A 12,465-nucleotide genomic window follows, 5' to 3' on the forward strand; every position below is an offset into this window, starting at 1 on the left:
AGAATACGTTCCCGCCTACGCGTGGATATAAAGAACATCGAAAACGGAGCTCGTACGCAAAACTTACGAATTTTTAAAGTTTGTAGTCGAATTTGCGAAACTGTGATGACGTGGCAAGATCGTAGCCGTTGCTTGCTCCCCACGGTCTCGCTTCGGATGAAAGACACGTCGCCCCTTCGCTACGCCGCACATCCTAGGAAGAGTACGCCCCGCGTACTTAGCCTTATCCATTTCCGAGTCCGAGTGCGAGCCAGCTGGTGCGAGCTGGCACCCTATCCGAAGTTACGCCCCGCGTAAGCCAAGGACTACGCCCCACGTACGTCCGAGGCTGGCGCCTATAAAAGGGCTGCGAAGGCTGCCGAGGAAATCACACCAAAACTCATTCTCTCTCTAGTTTCTTTCTCTCTATAGCTCCCCAAACCACCCCTAAACCCTAGGAAAAATCCCTAGCACCCTAAGGAAGCCCCGAGGCTCCTGGAGTCCCGAGAAAAAGGGTCTTTCGGTTCGGAAACGCTGCTCCGAGCAAAGCCCGGTTTTCTTTAAAATCCGCTGTAAGTGAGCTACGCCTACGCAATTTTTAATATAACTTTTTAATAATTATAGTAATGTTATTAGGTCCTTAAAATAATTATTTGGGCTATTATTTTGAGTTATATTGAGTGTTATTTAACGCTTATATAATAATAATAATAGCTAGACTATTAATTAGTCGCGGTTAACGTTAAAACTAAACTCTAGTGGTATTAATACTAGGTTTTGATCAAGGAAAAATTGTTTTAAGATAACGAAGTGCTGTTCGGGTACCGAGTCACCACCTAATCAGGTGAGTGCATAGTTACTTTCATCTTACACGTAGATATGAAGTATTTTATAAAAATTACGTGCTATGTGTGCATATTATCTGAATACTTGCGGTCTATGTTGGATGAATGATTTTTATACACGTTTTTCATGAATTAAACTGTATAAGTATTTTATATCTACAAAAATGTTGGGGTAAAACATGGGTAGATGTAATAAGACGATGTGTGATAAAACGATGAGAGGCCTCGATGTTGTTGGTGATCCAGTCATCTAGCGGAGTATAGATGACGACCACAGACTCTTCTAGACAGTCCAGTGGAACGCTAGCAGGTTCGCAACCTGTAGGTGTTTGTGAACGATGTGTTCACCGGTGTACTCCATCCCCCTCATGGTTGCCTTTAGGACATTTATTGCTGAGGAACACCTTTAGCAGTGGTGTCCATCCCGATGATGATCCTTAGTCTAAGTCCCTTATGATAGGTGTTTAGGGACGTAATGTGAGGATAACGGGAACGGGTAATCGGGTTATTGTTGGTTGATGAAATTAATAAACTTATTTGTTGTGGGTTGAAAACCCTATGTGCTCACCAGGCTCTCAAGCCTGACCCACTCAGTTTCATGTATTACAGGTAGTGGCGCTCGAGCATAGATGTGATGTTTTGGATGAGGGATTACGGATATAGGCATGTAGATATGAAATAATGTAGTAAGGATTATATTGTACTGTTTATGCTTTTGATCTGTATCGAACATGACATCCCGAGTCTTTTAATGAAATACATTTCCTTGGAAATGCTTTTGATAAATCTTTATCATATTTTGTTTTGGGACAAATTCCGCAACATTTTTATTTAAAATGTTCCTCTGATTTTCAAACAAGCATAAACAAAATCGGTCTTTTCTGGCCTTGAAATTGGGGATGTCACAGTTGGTATCAGAGCATTAGTTTAAGCGAACTAGGAATTTGTAGGATTTCTAGACTTAAACTTAGAATGCTAACCGATGATTGTGAGGTGTGAGCACTAGGTTATTTTAGGAATTATGCCTAAAATGCTTTTATGTGCTAAATGCTTTGTGCCTGATATGCTGTTGTTTGTTCGGATCTATGGTCTGTTGCCGACCGGATCTGGAAACCTTATGTGTTTAGGATTCTAAACGTACGACTACGATATTAGAACTAGCATATAAACGTTTCGGAGAGATAAGGATGATTTAAACGTCTATCCTGAATAAAGATCTAAATTCACCTTATTCGGTGTATAGATCAAAATGGCAAGAACCCGCAGTGGAGCTGGGAATGCAAATGGGAATAGGAATCAACCCCCAGTGATTCAGCCAATACCTGTTGTAGCATATGTTCCTGAGCCAATCACGATGGGCGGAGTGCAAGCGATGATCCAAATGATGTTGGATCGTCAAATGGAGGAAACCAGGCGTTTGCTCCAACAAAATCGCGAGGAAACTACCATACCAATCGTAGAGCCCGAGCTGAATGATGGGCCGTCTGAAGGAGGAAACTACAGTGGGACTGTTGGTCAAGCCAACCCACCGATAGTTAGGCGAAACCACCGTGTCTATCTGGAAACCCGACACCGGTGGAAGTCATGAACTGGATCTCCGAGATGGAGACAATGTTTGAGAGTTGCGAATGCAGCAACAGGCAGAAGACCGCTCTCACGGTTCCTCTGTTGAAATCTGGAGTACTAAGCTGGTGGAAGCTACTAGCTGATTCAATGCCCAAAGGAGAAGCGAGCAAGATGTCGTGGGAGGATTTTCTGGTGCAGTTAAAGATGCAATACTGCTCTGAGCAGGATCTTCTGGAGATCAACAATGAGTTCCAGAATCTGAAGAAGGGAAGAATGAGCGTTACTGAATACGCTGCAAGCTTTACAAAGAAAATGAAGCTTGTTCCTCACCTCGTCCCAACTGAACTCTCCAAGGTTAACAAGTTTGCCCTCGGATTACCAGCGGACTTCGGTCCAATGGTCAAGCAAACAACCACTCTAAAAGTCGCCATCTGGGCTGCTAAGAATGTGGAGACGCAGATATGAGAGAAGGGTCTGGAGAGAGCGGAGGTGGGAGAGAAAATGAAATTTGATGGGTCGTCGAAATTCAGTAAGAAAAGCAAGTTCTCAAGGTCTAGTACGCAGAATTCTGGAGGAGGTGAAGCCAAATGGTGCGACAAGTGCAAAAAGAAGCATCAGGGGAAATGTGACGGAGGAGTCACTTGTTTCAAATGTGGAAAGCATGGGCACTATGCCAACGAGTGCATGTTCACTAAGAAGGTCTGTTATGAGTGCAACGAGGAAGGGCACATATCAAGGGACTGCCCGAAGAAGAAGGAAGCAGGAAGACCCAACATTCCACCGAAGCCGAAGGCAAGAGCCTTCCAGATGACGCTTGAGGCTGCGAAGGAGGCAGCAGACGTCGCTTCAGGTACCTTTTTTGTAAATGGTTTTCCTGCCAATATACTATTTGATTCCGGAGCGAACTACACCTTTGTGTCGCATAAATTTGGTGGGAAATTAGCATTGCCTGTAGAAAAACTTGATAATGCCCTGATTGTAGAAGTTTCCAGTGGCAAGTTCGTACCTGTTAGTGATCATATTAGGAACATCGTCATCGACCTAAACGGAAACGAATTCCACGAGGAGCTGTTACCCATAGAGTTGAACGGTTTCGACATCGTTCTGGGGATGCATTGGCTTAGCGCCAACGATGCTGAGATTCAATGCCGAAAGAAGATAGTAAGGGTAAACCCACCCAGAAAAGAATCATTTATGGTGTACGGGGACAAACGCCGAGTAAATTCTGGAATCATCTCCCTGATGAAAGCCAGAAAATGTTTGTCCAAGGGATGTGCATCATACTTGGCATTCGTAATCGATGCTAAAAAGGAAAAGAAAGAGGTGCAGAATATACCAGTCGTATGTGATTATCCGGAAGTCTTTTTCCGAAGATCTTCCCGGATTACCACCTGATAGACAAGTGGAATTTCGGATAGACTTGTTACCAGATACAACACCGATAGCAAAGGCACCGTACCGATTAGCACCGACGGAGATGAAGGAGCTTATGACGCAACTTCAGGAGTTGTTGGACAATGGTTTCATTTGACCTAGTTCATCACCCTGGGGAGCTTCGGTGCTATTCGTGAAGAAGAAAGACGGAAGCATGAGAATGTGTATAGACTACCGAGAGCTGAACAAGGCAACAGTGAAGAACAAGTATCCATTGCCAAGGATTGATGACCTATTCGATCAGCTGCAAGGTTCGAGCTATTTCTCAAAGATCTATCTTAGGTCAGGATATCATCAGCTGAAGGTAAGAGAGCAGGATATCGAGAAGACTGTGTTAAGAACGAGATATGGACACTACGAGTTCTTGGTTATGTCGTTTGGACTAACCAATGCTCCAACAACGTTCATGGATTTGATGAACAGGGTTTGTAAACCATTCCTCGATAAATCCGTGATAGTGTTCATAGACGACATTCTGATCTACTCAAAAAGCCAGGAGGAGCATGGCAAGCATCTATAAGAAGTGTTAGAAGTCTTGAAGAGGGAGAAGCTGTATGCAAAGTTCTCCAAATGCGACTTTAGGATCCGAGAAGTCCAATTCTTGGGTCATGTGGTTAACCAAGAAGGGATAATGGTTGACCCAACAAAGATCGAAGCGGTGATGAAGTGGGAACGACCAAAAAGTCCCACGGAGATTCGAAGCTTTCTAGGATTAGTTGGATACTACAGACGATTTATACAAGGCTTTTCTTCGATAGCTGCTCCATTGACAGCTTTGACCCACAAAGGAGCTACTTATACATGGAGCGAGAAGCACGAAGAAGCATTCGAGAAGCTAAAGAAGAAGTTATGTGAAGCACCGATTCTTTCTCTACCCGATGGAGTTGAAGACTTCGCGGTCTATAGTGACGCATCTGGAGTCGGGTTGGGTTGTGTTCTGAACCAAAGAGAAAAGGTGATAGCATACGCATCTCAACAATTGAAGGAGCACGAAAAGAACTACCCACTCACGATTTGGAGTTGGCAGCGGTAGTTTTTGCTCTAAAGATATGGAGACATTACCTCTATGGAACGAAGTGCAAGCTTTTCACTGATCATAAGAGTCTCCAGTATCTCTTTAATCAGAAAGAATTGAACATGAGGCAACGACGCTTGCTAGAATTACTCAAGGACTACGACTGTGAGATACTTTACCACCCCAGTAAAGCAAATGTTGTTGCTGATGCTCTCAGTCGGAAAGTCAATCTTGAAAGGAAAAGACCAAGAGTGTTGAGAATTGAAGTTGTCTCGACAATTGTGGAAAGTATCAAGAAAGCTCAAGAAAAAGCTTTAGAGAAGAATGACCGAAAGGAAGAACGTTTGGGCAAAACATTTGTGTTCGGTACAAACCGTCAAGGACTGAAGGTATTCCAAGATCGGATTTGGGTACCGAAGACGGGAGGAATAAGAGATCTTCTGATGGAAGAAGCTCACAAGACCATGTACTCAATTCATCCCGGTAGCACAAAAATGTATAGGGACCTAAAACCCTACTACTGGTGGCCGACGATGAAGCTCGATGTTGCGAAGTATGTGGCCGAGTGTGTAACATGCGCGAGTGTTAAGGCACAACATCAGAAACCATACGGGAGTTTAGAACCATTACCTGTACCCATGGGTAAATGGGAAGACATCACCATGGATTTTGTGACTAAACTGCCCAGGACGAAGAACGGTCACGACATGATTTGGGTGGTCGTGGATCGTTTCACTAAGAGTGCACACTTCATAGCAGCCAACGAAAGGTGGTCTATGGATAAGCTTGCAAATGCTTACGTGAAGGAAATTGTGAGACTTCACGGTGTTCCTCTAACGATTGTATCCGACCATGATAGTCGTTTCACGTCGAGGTTTTGGAGGAGTCTACAAGAGGAACTGGGCACGAAGTTGTGTCTGAGTACAGCTTACCATCCGCAGACAGATGGTCAGAGTGAAAGAACGATTCAAACGCTTGAAGATATGCTAAGAGCATGTACCCTTGAGTTCCAAGGTAATTGGGACGAGCACTTACCTTTGGTAGAATTTTCCTACAACAACAGTTTCCACTCAAGCATCAAGATGGCACCCTATCAAGCCTTGTACGGACAGAAGTGTCGTACGCCGTCTTGTTGGATTGAGGCCGGAGAAAAGAAGTTTATGGGCCCCGAGATAGTCCATGAGACTGCTGAGAAACTGAAGGTGATTAGGGAAAGAATGTTAGCAGCTAAGGATCGCCAGAAGAGCTATGATGACAAGAAAACACGACCGATGACCTTCGAAGTTGGGGATTCGGTTCTGCTTAAAGTCTCACCGTGGAAGGGACTTATAAGATTTGGAAAACGAGGAAAGTTGAGTCCAAGGTTTATTGGATCATTCAAAGTTCTTCAGAAGATTGGGAACCAAGCCTACAAGCTCGAATTACCCGAAGATTTAGATGGTATTCATAAAACTTTCCATGTGTGTTATCTGAGGAAATTCACGGGAGAAGTTCCCGACATAATTCCGATCTCAGAGTTAAGAATGGATGAAAACAAGAGGCTGATTGAAGAGCCCGAGGCAATTGTTGACCGTAAGACTAAGAAGTTACGACGCAAGATGGTCGACTTAGTGCTAGTCCAATGGAAACATTCGAATGGGCCGAATCTCACTTGGGAAACAGAGGATGACATGATGAGTCGCTATCCACATCTGTTTGCTGATGCATGATTCCGAGACGGAATCATCCTAAGGGGGAGCGAATTGTAACGCCCGGGTTTCGGGGCTAAGCATTAATAGATGATGTAATAGTCTAGTTCAACTATTGTAACTCTTTTTGATGTAATAAAGATGAAATATTTGAGTATTTTGTGAGTTATGTGAATTTATATGCTTATTGTTTAATTATAAATGTATAATTAATAAAGGATAAAAATTAGCGTCAAAATTAAAGTATGAGATAAGCCCGATATCTTTACATATAGTTGTAGTGGTCGAAACAAGGATTCTGGGGATATAAAGAACGCCGAAATCCGAGTTATAACGAAGAAGTTATGACCCGTCGAAGTTTCGTGATGGAACCGGCACGATACCGGGAAGCGTAAATAGTGAATTTACGATAGAGCGAGTTTTAGCCTTAGCGATCTAAACGAAAGTCGTAGAATATGTTAAATCGAGAGCGTCCATAAAAAGAAGGCCCAAATCTGACTTCGTATGAGGAAGTTATGATTTTTCAAAGTTTCGGCTTAGTAGTGTACAACCCGAAGTTCGAATATTAGATCGAACTGTTTTTAGCCGACACAACCTAAACGAGAATCGAAGATCTTGTTAATAGTAGCATAACGATAAAAAGACAGACGAAAACGAACGTCGGATGAAGAAGTTATGAATTTTTAACGGACCAATCCTGTCCCGGCCTGTTAAAAATATAACTTTTAAAATAAAGTCAAAATTAGCCGACGGAGTCTAAACGAAAGTTGTAGAATACGTTCCCGCCTACGCGTGGATATAAAGAACGTCGAAAACGGAGCTCATACGCAAAAGTTACGAATTTTTAAAGTTTGTAGTCGAATTTGCGAAATTGTAATGACGTGGCAAGATCCTAGCCGTTGCTTGCTCCCCACGGTCTCGCTTCGGATGAAGGACACGTCGCCCCTTCGCTACGCCGCGCGTCCGAGGAAGAGTACGCCCCGTGTACTTAGCCTTATCCATTTCCGAGTCCGAGTGCGAGCCAGCTGGTGCGAGCTGGCACCCTATCCGAAGTTACGCCCCACGTAAGCCAAGGACTACGCCCCACGTACGTCCGAGGCTGGCGCCTATAAAAGGGCTGCGAAGGCTGCCGAGGAAATCACACCAAAACTCATTCTCTCTCTAGTTTCTTTCTCTCTCTAGCTCCCCAAACCACCCCTAAACCCTAGGAAAAATCCCTAGCACCCTAAGGAAGCCCCGAGGCTCCCGGAGTCCCGAGAAAAAAGGTCTTTCGGTTCGGAAACGCTGCTCCGAGCAAAGCCCGGTTTTCTTTAAAATCCGCTGTAAGTGAGCTACGCCTACGCAATTTTTAATATAACTTTTTAATAATTATAGTAATGTTATTAGGTCCTTAAAATAATTATTTGGGCTATTATTATGAGTTATATTGAGTGTTATTTAACGCTTATATAATAATAATAATAGCTAGACTATTAATTAGTCGCGGTTAACGTTAAAACTAAACTCTAGTGGTATTAATACTAGGTTTTGATCAAGGAAAAATTGTTTTAAGATAACGGAGTGTTGTTCGAGTACTGAGTCACCACCTAATCAGGTGAGTGCATAGTTACTTTCATCTTACACATAGATATGAAATATTTTATATAAATTACGTGCTATGTGTGCATATTATCTGAATACTTGCGGTCTATGTTGGATGAATGCTTTTTATACACGTTTTTCATGAATTAAACTGTATAAGTATTTTATATCTACAGAAATGTTGGGGTAAAACATGGGTAGATGTAATAAGACGATGTGTGATAAAACGATGAGAGGCCTCGATGTTGTTGGTGATCCAGTCATCTAGCGGAGTATAGATGAGGACCACAGACTCTTCTAGACAGTCCAATGGAACGCTAGCAGGCTCGCAACCTGTAGGTGTTTGTGAACGATGTGTTCACCGGTGTACTCCATCCCCCTCATGGTTGCCTTTAGGACATTTATTGCTGAGGAACCCCCTTAGTAGTAGTGTCCATCCCGATGATGATCCTTAGTCTAAGTCCCTTATGATAGGTGTTTAGGGACGTAATGTGAAGATAACAAGAACGTGTAATCGGGTTATTGTTGGTTGATGAAATTAATAAACTTATTTATGGTGGGTTGAAAACCCTATGTGCTCACCAGGCTCCCAAGCTTGACCCACTCAGTTTCATGTATTACAGGTAGTGGCGCTCGAGCATAGATGTGATGTTTTGGATGAGGGATTACGGATATAGGCCTGTAGATATGAAATAATGTAGTAAGGCTTATATTGTACTGTTTATGCGTTTGATCTGTATCGAACATGACATCCCGAGTCTTTTAATGAAATACATTTCGTTGGAAATGCTTTTGATAAATATTTATCATATTTTGTTTTGGGACAAATTCCGCAACATTTTTATTTAAAATGTTACTCTGATTTTCAAACAAGCATAAACAAAATCGGTCTTTTCTGGCCGTGAAATTGGGGATGTCACACTTTGAGAGAGAGGTTATGAAGCTCCAAATTCGGCTAGGGTTTCATCTATGATCACTAGTGTCGATTTTTGGAGTCTAGGGGTTACCTTTATAGTTTGGAATTCCTAGGGTCTAACTTGTAAACCCTAATTCATTTCCTTAGGCCTTTAATCCAATAATCCATATGATAGCCTTTTGGACTAACTCTTCATGGACTCTCAGATAAACTTAGTCCATTACTGATCATGGATCATTAGCCCAGACTATATGTATCACTGATTTACATAATCAGTCCCCGTTAATTTAATTAGTCTCTTTTGATCACTAATTAATTCCAAATTAATTCTTGATCAATACTAATCAAATAATATGATTTCTCAATTAATATATTATACCTATAATATATTAATAAATCACAAATAACCTCTTTCTCAAATATCCATCCTATCAAATTGTTTTGGTGAAGGCAACCCGAAATGGACCATGCTACTATCGGGTCAAGTACATACCAATTATAGTCATGGGCTTAGACACCTAATCCAACAGTCTCCCACTTGGATAAGTCTAATAACTATAATTGTAAGCAGGACTTCAAAATCCGATTAACAATCGTAGCTTTCAAAAGTCGTTGTCGAACTCTGATGCGTCCATTAGATCAGGGATCATATATTCCTCCATTCTACAAGATATTATAGACATGAGACATGGATTATAATCATTCTCTCTATCTATGTGTTTTTTCCTGATTTCCGATTTATGACGACCGACTAATTGAACAAATCAAATCAGTCCAGGCTTGGCCAAGTGCTTAGGGTGTCATCACTAAATCATCGAGGGGCCCACAGATATCGCTTTTATGCCACATTGGGTAGAAGGAATGGATAGAATTTGACTCATATGCTTGCTCAATTTACTCATCAAATCACACACAACAATACGGTTTATAACACCAAGTTACTGGTGCGTTTACATATTATCAATGTGCAACCGACTTGTAAACTACAACTATATGTCCCCGTTTGAAGAATATAGATATTATCGTCTCACAATCACTCGTGATAAAATCCATGAAGTGATTCAGATGAGCGTGGGTTTAGTCCAATACTCAAATCTTATTACAGAAGTACCTATGAACACCGCAACAAACTTGTGTTATGTCTAAACGCTTTAGACAATCTACAGTCAGATTCATAACAGTCTTACCTCATTACTTACTTCCAAAGTATGATTGACTGTGGATGTTTAAATGACCTACTTAATCGGGAAGTAAAAACATGTGAAGTGAAACACAAGAATAATCTAATCTAATATGGTCTCAAAACTTTTGAATATAAATAAAACACTTATTATTTAATCACCATATCGATTACACATTATTCATTGTATAATGTTTCAAATAATCAACTTAATACTTGAATTAAAACAATAGTTATCCCATGATCCAAGCATGCACACTATGTTCTGTTGGGTTTTAGTATACTACAACATCCTATGGTGCACATACAACCCTAAATTTCTTGCATCTATGTTTTCTCTAATTATACATGTAATGATGTTTCCAAAGCATTAATCCTATAACTAGCATGCCAATAACATATGTATAATAAAAACAAGTTTTAGACATACCTCTTGATGTTGTTGATGTTACTAGAAAGACTTTGGCCTTTAAGAACTTAGTGCCCCAAGTGTTGCACCTGATATGGAATCACAACTCACCTAGGAAAAAGGTGACTCTTGAGAGAGAATTTCCAAGCACCAAAAACACCTCCGTGAACTCCAAGAACTACAAGTACTTCAAGTGGCGTTTTTAAGTTACGGAGCTTATAATTATATTTAGGATTCCAAGAGTCATAGGTATAACCCAAATCCATACCCATGGGTTTTATGATCTGTAACATCCCAACCGTCAGGTATCATTTTTATTCCAATTAGATCTCATGTTTTAAGGTCTACTCGACGAGTTGACGCTGTGAAAGACCCACACTTTCATACATGACAATTGTTACTCTGAAACACGCTACATGCATATTCATAAAAACAATATTTTATATTGATAAAGTGGTTACAAACTACTGGATAGAAACCAACTATTTCAAAGTGTTATATATTACATAACTTCCCAGGATTATATAGTTTTATACACATGGGAGTGCAAAATACAATAGTTTCAAACTATTCGAAAATCTTCTATCAATAAAATAGTTTCAAACTATTCAAAAATCATCTATCAGTATATAACTATACTGGATGCTTATCTCCTGTAAATTAGTTAAACACTGAGAGGGGTAAGCGGTGACGCTTAGTGAGTTCAATAATAGATACAATATAACGTTATGCCATATATATACTTCAATATGGCAGAGGCAAAGAGGATCAAGGAACAACAAAGGCATATGTGAATCATGTGACAAACTTTCCATATCAATCATTGATTTGATTTAAAAATATACAATCAATGAGACATAACAATTTCCATACTTGATATACGTCAATAAAGCTTTGGCCCAAATGGCACAGAAGACATACAACTTCGGATTAACCTTTTGGTAGATTTCAGGCTTATAGCCCTGTCTAACCTTCTACCAATACCATAGAATAGAAATCATTCTCTTACGGAGACATGTTCTACATGGCCAGAGGCTAAGTCCTTTCACTGATCACATGGTCAAAGGTATTTCTTTTGCTATTAAAGATAACGAATAAAAATAACACGGGAAAATAAACCGGAATAATAACACTGAAAAGCACGTAGCACATATAACACAGAACATACAATTGTTCCTATATATTAAACTCACCATGAAATGACCGGGGGTTAAAATAGTAATTTGGGCAGCACTTCGTTACTATAATTAGCTTTCTTCGTTGAAAACCGGGATCTTCTTGAAAACCGGGCTCTGCGAAGGTAGAGCTTAAAAACCGAAAAAATAAATTTTTCGGGCTTCTCGGCAACTTCGGGGCGTGTTTCGGGCGTTGGAAATAATCCCGGGGCTTCGGGGGATGTCAAAGTAGTGAAAATATGGAAAAAGGGTGAAAAAGGGCAAATTTCCTAACTTTAGCTGGGAGGGTTCGCAACTACTATTTATAGTAGCGAGGTCCAGATCCGAAGCAAGGGGGAGAGGGCAGGTGGCTGCGAGGCTCGGAACAGATGGCAGCTTGGGCGAGGCTCGGATGCGAGATGGCTGCGTGCCGACTTCGGATTGGTCCAGCACTTCGGACACGGGGCAAGTCAGAAGCAATGCGCATCGGAAGGTCATTGGACCACACCCTAGGTCGAATCAGCAAGCGACATGCGAGTCGGGCACGAGGTATGCATGTGAGGATCATGTGACCGGATCCAATCCATGCGAATTTCTCGAAAATTGCACCCAATCCTTCTAAAATCCATAACTTTCACATACGGGCTCCGTTTTTGACGTTCTTTATTTGCACGCGTAGGGAATATTATGCTCTACGA

The sequence above is a fragment of the Lactuca virosa genome, unplaced genomic scaffold (genome assembly GCF_052849685.1).
Source record: "Lactuca virosa cultivar CGN04683 unplaced genomic scaffold, Lactuca_virosa_CGN04683_v6 scaffold_19, whole genome shotgun sequence".
In the NCBI taxonomy this organism is placed as follows: Eukaryota; Viridiplantae; Streptophyta; class Magnoliopsida; order Asterales; family Asteraceae; genus Lactuca; species Lactuca virosa.